Genomic DNA, 14,905 nt, shown 5'->3' on the forward strand with positions numbered 1-14,905 from the left:
GTGTCACCCTATGCGTTCGCGCACTGCAGACCTCATAGTAATGTTTGTGAATACAGGCGTAATTGTCTTTAGTAACCTTTAGAACTTCAAACTCCTATGTTTTTTTTATTAATCCCGTTGCGGGTCCAATGACAGTTTATCTTTCTCCCGGGACAAACTTGGACTTCACAAACAAGGTTACAAATGAGACAATACGAAAACATCTCAATCAATCTACTATTTTTAAAACATGACTGTAACCAAAACAAAATGCTTTCCTAAGCTGTATTTTAGTACAGAGCAATTCGTCAAACATTTGTCAAATCAAATCAAATATTTATTCAGTACCTTAGACACATTCCGGGGCACTTATACACGTCCCAAACATAGCTGGCCCTACCACCACTTCGGGACAACATATTGTGCTGCGGAAAAAGTGGTGGAAGAAACTCAGTCAGTCAGTCAACTGTCAGTTTAGACGGCAAATTTATAGATAAACCAGTCATTTTTAATAATCTGGCAGCAATATAAAGTTATTCTCTATTCTATTATGATCATTGAAATGCGCATGAGTAACCTGAAAGGTAGACTGTGCGTCTAGCAAATATTTGCGAGCTGGCCGACCGCCAATACCTAGAGTGCTGTGTCCAAATGTCATTCACATCTTACGCAATGTTTGCTACGATTGTCTAAACTATGGTTTGAGGATTGATTCATCCATTCAGAGCTTGAGGAATGCAGAATAAAAACTCATAAAACTCATTTATTTCTGCAAATAGGCTTTAAAAGCACTTTTACACGTCCCAGTATTAACCCTACCACTGCTTCAGGACAATAAATGGGCCAGTGCTGAGAAGAAGCAGCGCAAGAAACACAGTCACTACTTATTGTTGAATTCTTCGAGTCATCATCATCATTTCAGCCACAGGACGTCCACTGCTGAACATAGGGATCTATGATTTCCAGATTGGCCGGTTGAATCCAGCCTTTCTGCTACCTTTTTATGAGGTCGTTGGTCCACCTTGTGGGGGATTTTCCGGGTCTGGTAGACAAAACGAGAGATGTCATGTTCCTTTTCGCGTACAAATTACTGGACGAATTTTGCTATCAAAATCGAAAAACAGACGAAGCCTTCAAATCCTAGAGCAAAACAATTTGTACAAAGAAGACTGAACTAACCGTTTTTGTCTCGATGTCCCTATAAACCGAACAAGCTAGCTCGAATGTTAGAATCCGTATTCATTTTCTAGATCCTGGGAGACAGGACGTTTTGGAGCGACTGCGAACATCGTTACAATCTGATAGGTCGGGGGCACAGTGAGATCTACAATATTAGAACTAGCTTATTTTGCGAGTTTAACTTTCCCGCAGGACAAACTTGACTTTCACTGGTTGGGTTTTTATTGGCGGTCAAGCTGTAGATCCTGGCTACATAGAAGTTGCAGCGGTGGGAACGAGAGGAGGGAATAGTCCCGTGATCTGGTGAACTTCGTACCACATTCATCAGAAATAATATAGGAATACAAACAATCAAATCTTTCCTCTTTATAACATTAGTATAGTTAGACTATCATGCACGTGTCCCCCTTTACAAAACCGGGATAAAAACTGTCCTACTTCTTCCCTGAGTCTCAAACTCTACCATACTAAACGCTTGTAAATATTATGACAGTGTAGAGTTAGTGCCAAGGGTTCAACGTTATCGCGACAAAAAATCTAAAATTGGCAACGGAAAGTCATTAGTGTATAATTTTAAAGATTTTAAGACGTAACCTCCAGGTAAGATTATAAAATTAGCATAATGAACGAAACTCGCTCTTAAAATTCCCAAAAGTATTGAACGTAGATTTGCCTACAACTCGATCCGAGCGAATTTCAGTCGCCATTTTAACTGAAGAACGACTGGACAGATCTTGATGAAGATAGCTGATAAAGGCTAATCTTTACCCAACTACTCAAAAAGAAGGTTATGTTTTAGTGAATCTAATAACTTTGGGTAGGAAACCGGGCCTTAGATGTGTTTTTGGTGGGAAGATATTTTCCGGTAATTTTTTCCAAGTTCGCATCGCATCTACACTCTGTACGCCCCAAGCCTTACAGGCCATAAACAGAGCAGAGGATCAGAGGGTCTGCGACCTCCGAGGTCGGCAGAGGTCGCGGAGGTCATGGTCTGTGACCTCCATCGTTATGTTCGTTTATTTCAGCCGAATGACGTCCACTGCTGGACAAAGGCCTCCCCCAAGGATTTTCACCGACCGGTCCTGCGCCGCTCGCATCCAGGCACCTCTCGCGACCTTCACCAGATCGTTGGTCCACCTAGTGGGGTGCCTGCCCACACTACGTCTACGCCATTGTAATACACAAGCCTAATATAAATATAATAAAATATAAAATAGCCAATGGGCAGGGCACACTTAACACGCAGAACTGACGGCCGATGGGGCAGCAGTCAAGCATTTGTCACAGGATGCGATCTGCGGTCAGCGGTCAGATCAAAGTGAACGCAGCCCGCATTATGTACGAACAACATTATGTCAGTCAGTGGTACGGTTTGCGTTCTGTACTCGTGCCCGCACGGTCAGATCGCATCAATACAAAATGTATAAGACCGACAATGTTGTTCATACATAATGTGGGCTGCGTTCACTTTGCCCTGACCGCAGACCGCAGACCGCATCGTGTGGCAAGTTCTTTAAGGCCAGTCCGTAACAAAACAACGCCCTTAAGATTGATGTAAGTAATGAATGAAATCTACCTCAAAATGGGAAACTCATTGCCCTCTTTTATGCAGTCGGGTGATAAGGCGCGACCTTATAGTTCGTTTGCGATTTATCAACCTCAAATTGAGCGTGACCATCTAGTTACTAGTTCAGTGACCCTGTACTAGTTCATAGTAGCTAAAAAAAAATAACCCTCCTTCTGGCGCGGTCGGGTAAAAAACTGCTACGTTTGAAAAAAAGTATCAAACTAATTTTAGGTCAAAAATGGTCGGTGACTCTGTTTTAGTTCATACACTGGTCATCACAAAAATCGGCCCACCTACGTTTTACAGGAAAACTCGTTTCTGCTGACACAATCGTGGTGCCCCAGCAATATTGGTGTTATTTGAAAGCCCAATAAATATCCTTAAAGAAAATCACATTTAATTTCCTAATAAACGAACATATACAATAAATGTGACTTGAAAAACTTGAAAAAAGACCTCACTTTGGGCTCACCTCTGGGATCAATTAGACCAATTTTTATGGTTATAAAACCAAATAATGATCTCACGTGTCCTCTTTAACAGATGGATAGCGATTAATCCCAACTTAACAGTTTTATAGCCATAAAAGTTGCGTAAGCGTAACTACCTATTTTTTGAAGAAGTGACTCTGGATTCTTCTACAGACACATTTTCGGGGTAAAAACCTTTCCTTTAATGAAATGAAGTTTAGAACTGGGCTAATGGGCTTAAATGGTAATAATTTCATTAAAAGAAAAGTTTTTACCCCAAAAATGTGTCTGTAGACGAATCCAGAGTCACTTCTTCAAAAAATAGGTAGTTACGCTTGAGCCAACTTTTATGGCTATAAAACTGTTAAGTTGGGATTAATCGCTATCCATCTGTTAAAAAGGACACGTGAGATCATTATTTGGTATTATAACCATAAAAATTGGTCTAATTGATCCCAGAGATGAGCCCAAAGTGAGGTCTTTTTTCAAGTTTTTCAAGTCACATTTATTGTATACTAGCTTTCCGCCCGCGGCTTCGCCCGCGTGGAATTTTGTCTGTCACAGAAAAACTTTATCGCGCGCGTCCCTGTTTCAAAAACCGGGATAAAAACTATCCTATGTTCTTTCCCGGGACTCAAACTATCTCTATGCCAAATTTCATCAAAATCGGTTGCGAGGTTTAAGCGGGAAAGCGTAACAGACAGACAGACAGACAGACAGACAGACAGACAGACAGACTGGTATTAGTTGGGATTAGTTGGGATTAGTTGGGATGTTAATCGTTTATTAGGAAATTAAATGTGATTTTCTTTAAGGATATTTATTTAATCGTTTATTAGGAAATTAAATGTGATTTTCTTTAAGGATATTTATTGGGCTTTCAAATGACACCAATATTGTTGGGGCACCATGATTGTGTCAGTAGAAACGAGTTTTCCTGTAAAACGTAGGTGGGCCGATTTTTGTGATGACCAGTGTAGTAGCTTAAAAAACATAACCAAGGAGGGTTATGCACGGTCGGGTAAAAATCTGCTTCATTTAAACAAAAGTTATAAAAGAAAAGAAGTTTAAGCTGTCTCTACCAGGAATCTAGCACAATTTCATACAGCTATTACCTATGTCTTCAATAAAAAAAAAAATTACATGGCGTAGGTAGTCGCATTACATTATTTTGCTCGTTGCGAGAATCGAACCCGTGACCGCAATGATTGCAAAGATTGGGAATACAATTCTGTAACTGTGTACCATACGTTTATGTGTAGAAAATTACAAAATACCTAAGTAAAATAGGTAGGTACGCAAAATAGGTACCTGTTGAAAATAATTACCAAACATAACTTATTGATAACCAAATAATTTTCAACATGCACTTTACGGATTGCGATTCCGTGGGTAATAAAACAATTCGCTACATTGGAAAATGCATAGTAGGTAGGTAAATATTTTCCAAAACAAAAACAACAGTCAAACAAAATGTCAACAACTCACTCTTTCTGTACGGGAATCTCGGGCCTCGGATGAAAGGTGTAACCAGCGGGATCGTATGCACCGACATAATATCACAAACTTTGGTGAATTTATCGCAAATTTCTTCAAAATTTCCTTGGACGTTCGAGTGACTGTACCGCCACGTCGGACTACGCGAGTGAGAGAGAAAAAACTGAAAAGCGCGTTCTTTTTTTGTAATTTTCAAAACTTTTTTTGAAAACGAAAAAGTTTTATGTCAAAATAGTGTAAATACTTTATGGTTATACTTGAAATGACATTGCGCCTTTGCGGTACGATCGGCTTTGTTTTGATTTCAAGTAGGCTTCGTTTGAATAATCAAGATACAGGATGTATTATTTTTTGAAGATTTTATAAGTACGAAACTAATCTTAATAATTTATTTAAGTTGAGAAGATACGGAAACTGGATAGGATAATTCAAAGGAGTCCTAATTAAGCAACAAAGTTTTATAACGTAATTAATTAACCAGAACTAGGCAGGTAAAATTTGATATTTACTAACTTTCTACAGTCTTCTAACTTTATATTGAAGTCTCAAGTTTGCAAAGTAAAGGAACATGTTAAATTATAATTACGTACACATAATTAATCTCGGTAGGCTATGCTAGGATTTTTTTTTTCAGAATTATTTTTTGTCTGGTTTAGTGTTAATTTTAAAAAACCTTTATGGATGTATACTTAAGTAAAATTAAACCTTATCATTGTTTAAATTAAGGGCTTGTCATTTTATTTGTGTAATCTTTAATGCCATATATGTAGTTGGTTTTGTACCTACATTTTCGATCAATTATAACGATTTCGCTGTGATTTAAAAACAAGTAAGTAAATAAATACTTCTTTAATCTGTGCAAAATAACTCGAAATCGACCTACTCGTTGACAAAACTGTTTTATTTTTTAAAGTACTCACGCATCCAGGGTGGGGGTTTAATCTGTGCACGCAGTACCACAATTTATATGCAAAGGAATTATAAGAAATTTATTAGTAATTTATTGATCTGTTAAAATAAACTCAAAGTCGACCTCCTCTTTCAATGTTTTATTTTTTTTTAAACTCACGTAGCCCATCCTACATAATCTGTACTAAAGACTCAAATTCGACCTCCTCCGTTAGCAAAATTGTTTTTTTTTTTAGTACTCACGCAACCCATCCTGTATAATCTGTGCGCGCATTGCGCCACGCTTGGCGCAGTCGGCGGGGATGCTGCAATATGACATTGGCAGGTGTTTCGCGCCAAAACTGTGGTCTACTCGACGCTTGAACTAAATTGTTTGCCGATAAAAATTTGTAGATTCTAACTATAGTAAAGGTCATATTTTTTACCTGACTGCGTCAGAAGGAGGGTTATGTTTTCTAATGAAAACAAAGATGATTGAGTAGAGGTTTATTATAGGACTTTTTCCACCTCTCGTTCCCTACTCCTTTGTAGCTAGGTTCTACGATCTAACGCCCGTATTCACAAACATTACTATCACCTGATGGTAAGCGTAAGTATTTAAAATACGATTAAAATGTAAAAATAATGTATCAAAAATATCTGAAATAAGCGACAGTTCTAAAGTAGGTCACATACATTTTAATCTACTCATATAAGTTGCAATGACAGTCTAATAATATTTAAATATGCATGAAGTTTGCTTAGGGCTGGCACGTACGGAAGATTAAAATTATTCTATGTGTTTTAGGCCCGATTCGACCAAACTTTTATCTGAGAATAACTCCTGGTAGAACTGGCACATTGACCAGTTTCAGTATGGGAAATATGTCAAAACTGACTATTCAAATTTATTCTGAGATTAATATTTACTCTTGTTTGGTCGAATCCACTTAAGTAATGTCGTAAGCGACTAAGGGAGAAATATGCGAACATCAGGCCTCCACAACCCGTCTGGCCAGCGTGGGGAGTGTAGGACAAATCCTCCATTTGCCTCTGGTACATTAGAGGGTCGTGCTCCTGCAGTGGAGACTAAATGACCTGATGATGATGATAATGGTGATTATAATGTTTCTTTCTTTCTTATTATTGTTAGAATAGAATAATTGTTTATGGACATAAATCAATAAACACTTGACCTTCACTGGTTGGGTTATTGGCGGTCAAGCTGTAGATCCTGGCTACACAGGAGTTGCAGCGGTGGGAACGAGAGGTGGGAATAGTCCCATTGCATAAAAATCAATGTATAGTACACAATTGTTATCAATGTATAGTACACATGTTTTGCTACATCAAGAAGCATGCAAAGTAACTTAGGTTGGTTGTTTACTGTTCTTAACAGTTAAGTAGATGCTACTATCTTCTTTTCCTTACTAAGCAATTCCTTTGCCACAAAACCACTTTGAAAACTTTTTAATTTGTTTTCTTTCATGTAATATAGGTCAAGGCATAGCTGCAGAGCCCTAGTTTGGTTATACCGCATTGGCGAAAACTCAGCCAAACCCCTGTTGAAAATTTCATTTTTCTTTTTTGGCAACCAAATAAAGAAGTTTGACATGTTGTGGTAGACCGATAGTGCTGTGGATTTTGCAGATCTACTAGTCCGTACTATCATACTAATATTAAACATGCGATTGTTTCTGCCTGTCTGTTAATTTGTCTTTTCACGCCTAAACCACTGAATCGATTTTGATGAAATTTGGTGTAGAGATATTTTGATACCCAGGAAAAACATAGGATTGGTATTATCCTGGTTTTTGAAACGGAGCCATAAACTTATTCTGCGAAAATCTAAAGTTTCTCGGGCGAAGTCGCAGGGAAAAGCCAGCTAGAGCTAAAACACTTTGGCATCATGTTGTTGTGAAAATGTATGATTTTCTGACAAATTACATTATCTGTCTGTGAATTATAATTATATTGAGAGTGTGACAGCCCTGAAATGCTCCCCATGAATATGGCTCCGGGTGTGATCTGCTCAACTATGAAACCACACATTAATGTTAATGTGAAAGATAATTAGCTTTTATACCTGGAGAGAAAAGACATTATCTTCCCTCAATAAGGCTTTGTCATTTCAACCACGTCTAGGGTCTAGTGGTAAGAAGGTCCAAGGTTTGATTTCCAGTGGAGGCATTTTTTTTGGTTAGTGGTATGTTCTAACGCCCGTATTCACAAACGATGCTAGCTTAAGTGAAGCAGCAAACCGAACGCACAGCGTTGAATAGAGCTCTGTGATTGGTTCGTGTGTCACCTTGTGCATCCACGCGCACTGTGAGACCTCATAGTAATGTTTGTCGTAAGTCCTCCGTCTTAAATAAGTCTGTCTACAAAACAATAATGTTAACAGCATTGTTGTGTTTCGGCAGTTGGAGGTAAGATAACCAGTTCCTCTGTGGTTGAGAATTCCGGGTGAAGCTCGCTTCCACTTTCAGCCTAATCATTACTTTCCATCAGATTATTTGCAACAAAAGGTTTTTATTTTAATATCTTTCTCCAATGTATAATGTAGAGATACATAACTAAATTCATGAAATTTTACTCAGCGATTGAGGCATCTAATTTAAGTAAGTATTTACTTATTTCACTCCGTATGTAATAGAAGAAGAAGAAAGCAATAAAGAAAGAAAAAAGTTTATTTAGGAAAAACAATACAAAATTGGTCCCTATTTTATACATAGAAAGATCTATAGGCTGTAGTGAGCCTATCCTATTTCTTTCTAACTTTATAGTCATTCAAGTCATCCTATTTCCACCATGACATAAGAATACCATGACGCAACCATCACGCCACAGACTATAAATATCCACCCTTGAGTACTTCCACGAGGCTTTCTAGGTCACCATGCTGTAAAAATCAATACGTCAATGAGCAGTACGGCCTAGTTAGCAGTTTTTTATCTGTGAAACGGTGTGCGATGAGGTCTGTGGTTGTGTTGACAGTGACGTTTTATTTTGGCGCGAAAGATTGTTGTTAAATATTTGGTATTTGCAAAATACCGATTACGTTTGGTGTCTACAAAATTATGAATTAAAATCTAAACTTATACAGGGTGAAAACACAATAATAAGTAATCTCACTTGATCATTTTCTATACAAGATATCGAAAAACTGGTCCTGAAAGTGCTTCACGAGTTCTATCAAACGATATCAATAATAGGTTACAGAATGAATTCACTGGATCTATTCAAAAAATCCAATGTTTCTAATAGCTTCCTTTAAAATCAAGTTAGTACTCTACAATTTTTATTGGGTTAGTAGTAGTTTCGCACGATTTTCCTTCGCACGAATGTGCGAAACGTCCCCTTTCAATAATATTTTTTTTTAGTAGGCGTTTCGCCCGGATGTATTAAAAGTATTAAAATCGCGTGCGAATCGACTCTTTTTTGAACTAGTAGTATGCGATTACTAGTTCTCAAAGGGGTCGATTCGCACCCGTTTTTAATACTTTTGATAAATCTGCATACTACTATTACTACTAATAATTTTTTATTTGAATTTGTAGAAATAACACCAGAACTACAAACACATAACCCTCTATCCTCGCATCGCGAGGTCGCCACTAATAGAGCGCCTCCGGTTGCAGTCCCTTACGACACGCCGCGCTAGTTTGCATGTCTTTATTGCGTTGACAGAAGGTCAGGCTGGTTTTCAAAAAATATTCACCATTAGCATTTATTTGTGTGCAGTGCAGGCTGCTATTATTGAAAATCATTGGGAGAGGCCTATGTTCAGCAGTGGACGTCATTGGGAACGACGAACGATGGAAGTAAATATTATTATACTCAATCTATACTAATATTATAAATGCGAAAGTAACTCTGTCTGTCTTGCTTTCGCGACTACACCACTGAACCGATTTTGATGAAATTTGGCATAAAGATAGTTTGAGTTCCGGGAAAGGAAATAGGATAGTTATTATCCCGGTTTTTGAAACAGGGACGCACGCGATAAAGTTTTCTGTGACAGACAAAATTCCACGCGGGCGAAGCCGCGGACGGAAAGCTAGTTTGGAAATAATTGGGGGAGGCCTATGTTCAGAAGTGGACGTCATTATCGTTATAATTATAGCCGATATGTTATTCTGGCGTATAAACAATAACACTAACTATAAAGTTTCACTAACATCCAATAGTTTTTGCGTAAAAGAGTAACAATATCAAACCTCTATCCTCTCAAATCTTCTCATTTAAATAATAAAATTATCAGCAGGATATGAAAGGATTATTTCAACTGAAACTACGATTATACTAATTGGAAGAGAAAAATCCTTTTTGTTTGATCAACAAAACATAAAAACCCCCTGTATATAATTTCCATTACATTTTCCGACACCTTACACAAATTAAAAGGGTTTTACATAAGCCAAGATCTTTCCACACGTGTTTCTGCTGACCCTTCAAGACACAAGCTTCGAAGTAGGTCACCTAATAAATAAACAAGATTTGCTTAGAATAGCCTAAGACGGGCTAAAAGGATTACCAGGTGTGAAGGGGTAGATACTGAATTAGTTATGTTCTAGAAAATACATAAAATGCAGGTGTCTTAAGTGCCTTTTCCCCTGATACGGATTTCCGCGCGGATCTGGGGCGTGATAGCAATCACGCTTCTGGTTCCGAAAAATATGTATAAAAAGTAATTAAATTAAAGAGCCTGGATGCGGGCAGCGCAGGACTGGTCATTATGGAAATCCTTGGGGGAGGCCTTTGTCCAGCAGTGGACGTCATTTGGGTGAAACGAACGAACAACGAACCTGGATGCGGAAGATCCGCACGCGAAACGCGAGGAAAAGGGACTAGTAAGGCTTAGTTCACGCTAAGCGATCGCGTGGCAGGTCACCTATGCGCTGGACCGACCAAGTGAAATCAACAGTGGGAGACGGCGTATGTGACTGCACCAGACAGTCTGCCAATAGAGAGAGATGGAGGGAGATCGTGCGGAGAAATGTATCCGCCTCAACAACCGATGTGAACAACGCCTCAACGTGACCACGACCGCTCTGCCAAGAGCATAACGAATAAGAAGAAGAATGCTCAGTTTCCATCAAGGCGGAGCGGAGAGGATATAAATCGTGTGATTGCGGATCAAATTAAAACTAGATGAGATAGAGAAGCTAATTTATCCATCATCTTCATCAGGTCATTTAGTCTCCACTGCAGGATCACGACTCTCCAATTTACCAGAGGCAAATGGAGGATTTGTCCTACACTCCCCACGCTGGCCAGACGGGTTGGGGAGGCCTGAGGGTCGAGGGTCGAGGTAGTGTGAGTTTACATCAAACGCGCTCAGTCAAAAAATGACATTAAATGTCGTTTATATATAATTAAGTCGTTTATAATTAAGTCGTTTATATAATAAAGTATGACGGACTGTTATCAGTACAGCGCCCAACTAAAATTTTCATAAAAAAATGAGAACGTTTGATTTAAACTCACACTCAGCCCTCTGATGCTCGCATATTTGTCCCTTAGTCGCTTACGACATAAACCTTTAAATCTATAGTTATTTGACTAAAAGCCACATTCAATTTAAATAAATTGAATTAACTCGAGGGGAGAGTAGATATCGTAGAATTCGTACAAAATCTACATTTCTTTAATGGATGAAGATTTAGTTGGATTTTCTTAAGTAGCTCATTTCGATGTATGGTTTGGAGACTGCATCTATCACTTCTTCTTTTTTGTGGGATTTTTTCTTTAGGGCTCGGCGCAGTTTGCACATAGTCAGTGTCAAGTACTTATACTAGCTTTCCCACAGCTTCGCCTGCGTAAAATTTTGTCTGTCACAGAAAAAACTTTTCAAATCGATCCAGTAGTTTCGGAGCCTATTCAATGCAAACAAACAATCAAATCTAAATCTTTCTTCTAATGTTAGTGTAGATAATGATGTGATAAATGATATCTGACGAATGATTGATGATTATCCCCCCACCCTTTGAATTCAAAGATGTCTTTGCTGAGACCTCACGCGGACTTCTTGAAAGAAATTCAAGTGATGTTGTATAGTTTTGCTATATTAAAAAAATAAAAAAAAAAATACAATACTGGGACCACAATTAATTGGGACCGCGGTCCCAGTCGCTGGATCCATAAAAATTAATATTTTTCTTCCAGCGACTAGGGCCACTCATAGATAACTTTAAAAAAATATATTATTCAAGCCAAAATCGGTACAGTACTAAAATTTATGAGTGGTCCCAGTCGCCGAAAGAAAATTATTTAATGTTTACGTATTCGGCGTTTGGGACCGCGGTCCTAGTTAATTGCGGTCCCAGTCGCCGGAAACCTCGTGATATTAAAGCTCACGAAGGCTCACTCGCTTTACTTGTGTGTGTACTTGTACATGCACAATATAACGATAGTGTAATGTCTATCAAAACTTTTGAAAAACGAGCAGTAGCGAGCCACCACACATGTAGAGCTCACTTACCTTCGTCATAGTCATAGCCTTCGTGAATTGCAACAACTGTAGTAATCAGCTGAAAATATTGAGATTTAAAACAATACAATAACTGCTAAAGATGACTTTTCGCTTTTGTAATGTCATGTAGAACGCCGATTATCTGAACGCCGATTAACCGAATCAGTCCTAAGCATAATATTAAAAATAAAAACCAAGTAATTTTTGATTTGTTTTATTGGAACTCAGATATATTTTAACTGAGCGTTATTGTAGCAGTTCTACAATAACGCCATAGAGTAACTTGTATAACGCTCAGAGAAATATATCTGTGTGCCTACCATGAGTTTACGTTAGGTGAGTTCGCTAGCGAATACGTCAAAAAATTCTATGAAGGTCTTATTTCTTGAAAGTAGCCACTAGGGGCGCTGCACAATATGTCATACATTTAAATGTCATTTTTTTACGCAGTCGCTAGCGAGCACACCTAACGTAAACTCATGGTAGGCACACTGTTAGTTAAACATAATAAAGTTTATTCTATGTGTGACAGTTCGTTTTACTCTATTACCAGTCTATCGGCCGAATACTGAAACGCCATTTAAATATTTGACGGCTTCTCAAACAGTTAAGCAGCTCCTAAACTTACATTTCGCATACTCAAAACAATATCTGAGCAGTTCTCAATTTTTAAGCACCTCTCAAATTAAGTTGCACTCAAACGCCACTCAAATGAATTTTCGCATACTGAAACGCCATTCAACGCTAAGCATTACTCAAACAACTGTCAAATCGTCTTGAGCAGCCGTTAAATTTGAGAGTGCTTGCGCGGTATCTTAAATCCTATTCTTATACCTAAATCGACCTAAATAGTGGTAAATAATGTTTGTGTCATCGTTATCATTTCTTTCGAGCCTCGAGGAAATACCTAGATCTAATCGCAGGAACACAATAAAGCTGAACGCTATTGAAAAGTATTATTATAATGACATGCAATTCCGAGCGAGGTTCCGCGTCTCAAAAGAAACGGTGTTGTTTCTGGATTCATAATTTGGAAGCTCTTTGAAACCCCTCACCAAACGCCATACAACCAGTGGACCAAATACTTATTATAACCCTACGGTTCTACGCAACGGGAAGTTATGAACGTGTACTAGGTGATATCTTCCACATCGAACAGCCAACTGTTCATCGTATAGTGCACAAAGTAACAACCAAAATAGCTGCTATGAAATCGCTTTACATAAACATGCCTATTTCTGAGGAATATGGGGACATCGAAAATGAGTTTAAGCTATAGCAGCATTTCCAAGAGTTGTTGATTTGTCAATTTGATGCTGTCTGTCAACAATGATAAATGTCAATTGTGGTTACGTTTCGGTCCACGATCACCACTTAATAGATTTCAACAATAAAAAGTATCACCTTTTAAATAATTTTTTTAATTAAATAAAAATGCAAGCATTAATTTTTTTATATAATAAAACGAGATTTATATAAAATAGAAACTAAAAATAAACTGTTCTATGTTAAGTTGATTGAGTATATTTCCATAAAAGACAATACATAACCAAACGATGCTGCGTGTAATGGATAAAAAACGTAAAGTTATCATTTGTGTAAATGAAAACATACTTTTTTTGGTAAATGTTGCCAGTAGGTAAACATTTGAGAGCTGCTTAGCTGATCACGGCTTCAAATCCGTTGAGTGGCGTTTGAGAATACCATTTAAAATTGAAGGATACTTAAATTTAGGAGCCCGTCAGCTGAGTGACAGATTTGAGTAGTGTTTCAGTATTCGGCCGTTTTTTTTTTTTTTTTTTTTTTTTTTTATGTGATAGGAGGCAAACGAGCAGACGGATCACCTGATGGTAAGTGATTACCGTCGCCCATAGACACCCGCAGACCCAGGGGCGTTACAGGTGCGTTGCCGGCCTTTAAGGTAAAGATACGCTCTCCTCTTGAAAGCTTGCAGGTCGTATCCGTCCGGAAACACCGCAGACGTCAGTCCATTCCACAGTTTGGTTGTACGGGGCAGGAAGTTTCTAGAGAAACGTACTGTTGTGGACTGCCAACCATCTAAGTGATGGGGGTGGAAGTGCTGACGGGTAGATCGGTGGCGAAAAGTGGCGGCAGGAATAAGTCCGGATAATTCTTCGGAGCACTCCCCGTGATACATGCGATAGAAGATGCACAGTGAGGATACATCTCTACGCAGCGCCAAGGGGTCAAGCCGATCCGAAATGTCCTGGCAGTCAACGATTCGAGCTGCTCTCCGTTCAATGCGGTCCAGAGGGAGAAGCTGGTACTGGGGCGCACCTGCCCAAAGATGAGAACAGTATTCCATATGAGGCCGAACCTGCGCCTTGTAAAGTTGCAGACGATGGGCTGGAGTGAAATACCGTCTCGATCTATTGAGCACACCAAGCTTCTTCGAGGCTAATTTAGCCTTACCCTCTAAATGACCACGGAACTGGACTTCGCTCGATATGTCGACACCAAGGATTCCGATATTGGCTGAGGCAGTTAGGGGAGTGCTCTCGAAACAGCGGGATACGACAAACGGCAACTTTTTGGCGGTGAACGCGCAAACTTGTGTCTTTGTAGGGTTAAATTGGACCAAATTGCGTCGACCCCAGTCTGAGACCTCCTTCAAGGAGGTTTCAATTTCGGACACAAGTTTGTTACGGCTCTCAATGACGTTCTCCCGAGAGATATTTGCGCGGCCGGTATAAGCGGCATCAACCGTGCTGTCGTCCGCATAGCAATGAATGCCGCTAATTTGCAGCATATCATTGATATGCAGAAGGAAGAGCGTAGGCGATAGCACACAGCCTTGGGGGACACCAGCATTCACAGACATAGAGTCTG

At 38.9% G+C, this 14,905-nt stretch overlaps 1 protein-coding gene across 1 annotated transcript in view; it reads right to left on the reverse strand.

The window, feature by feature from the left end:
• LOC135085188 (uncharacterized) overlaps nt 1–14,905 on the reverse strand; it is a 66,388-nt gene that overhangs the window by 635 nt on the left and 50,848 nt on the right. The window lies entirely within an intron of this gene.

The sequence above is a fragment of the Ostrinia nubilalis genome, chromosome 28 (genome assembly GCF_963855985.1).
Source record: "Ostrinia nubilalis chromosome 28, ilOstNubi1.1, whole genome shotgun sequence".
Lineage (NCBI taxonomy): Eukaryota > Metazoa > Arthropoda > Insecta > Lepidoptera > Crambidae > Ostrinia > Ostrinia nubilalis.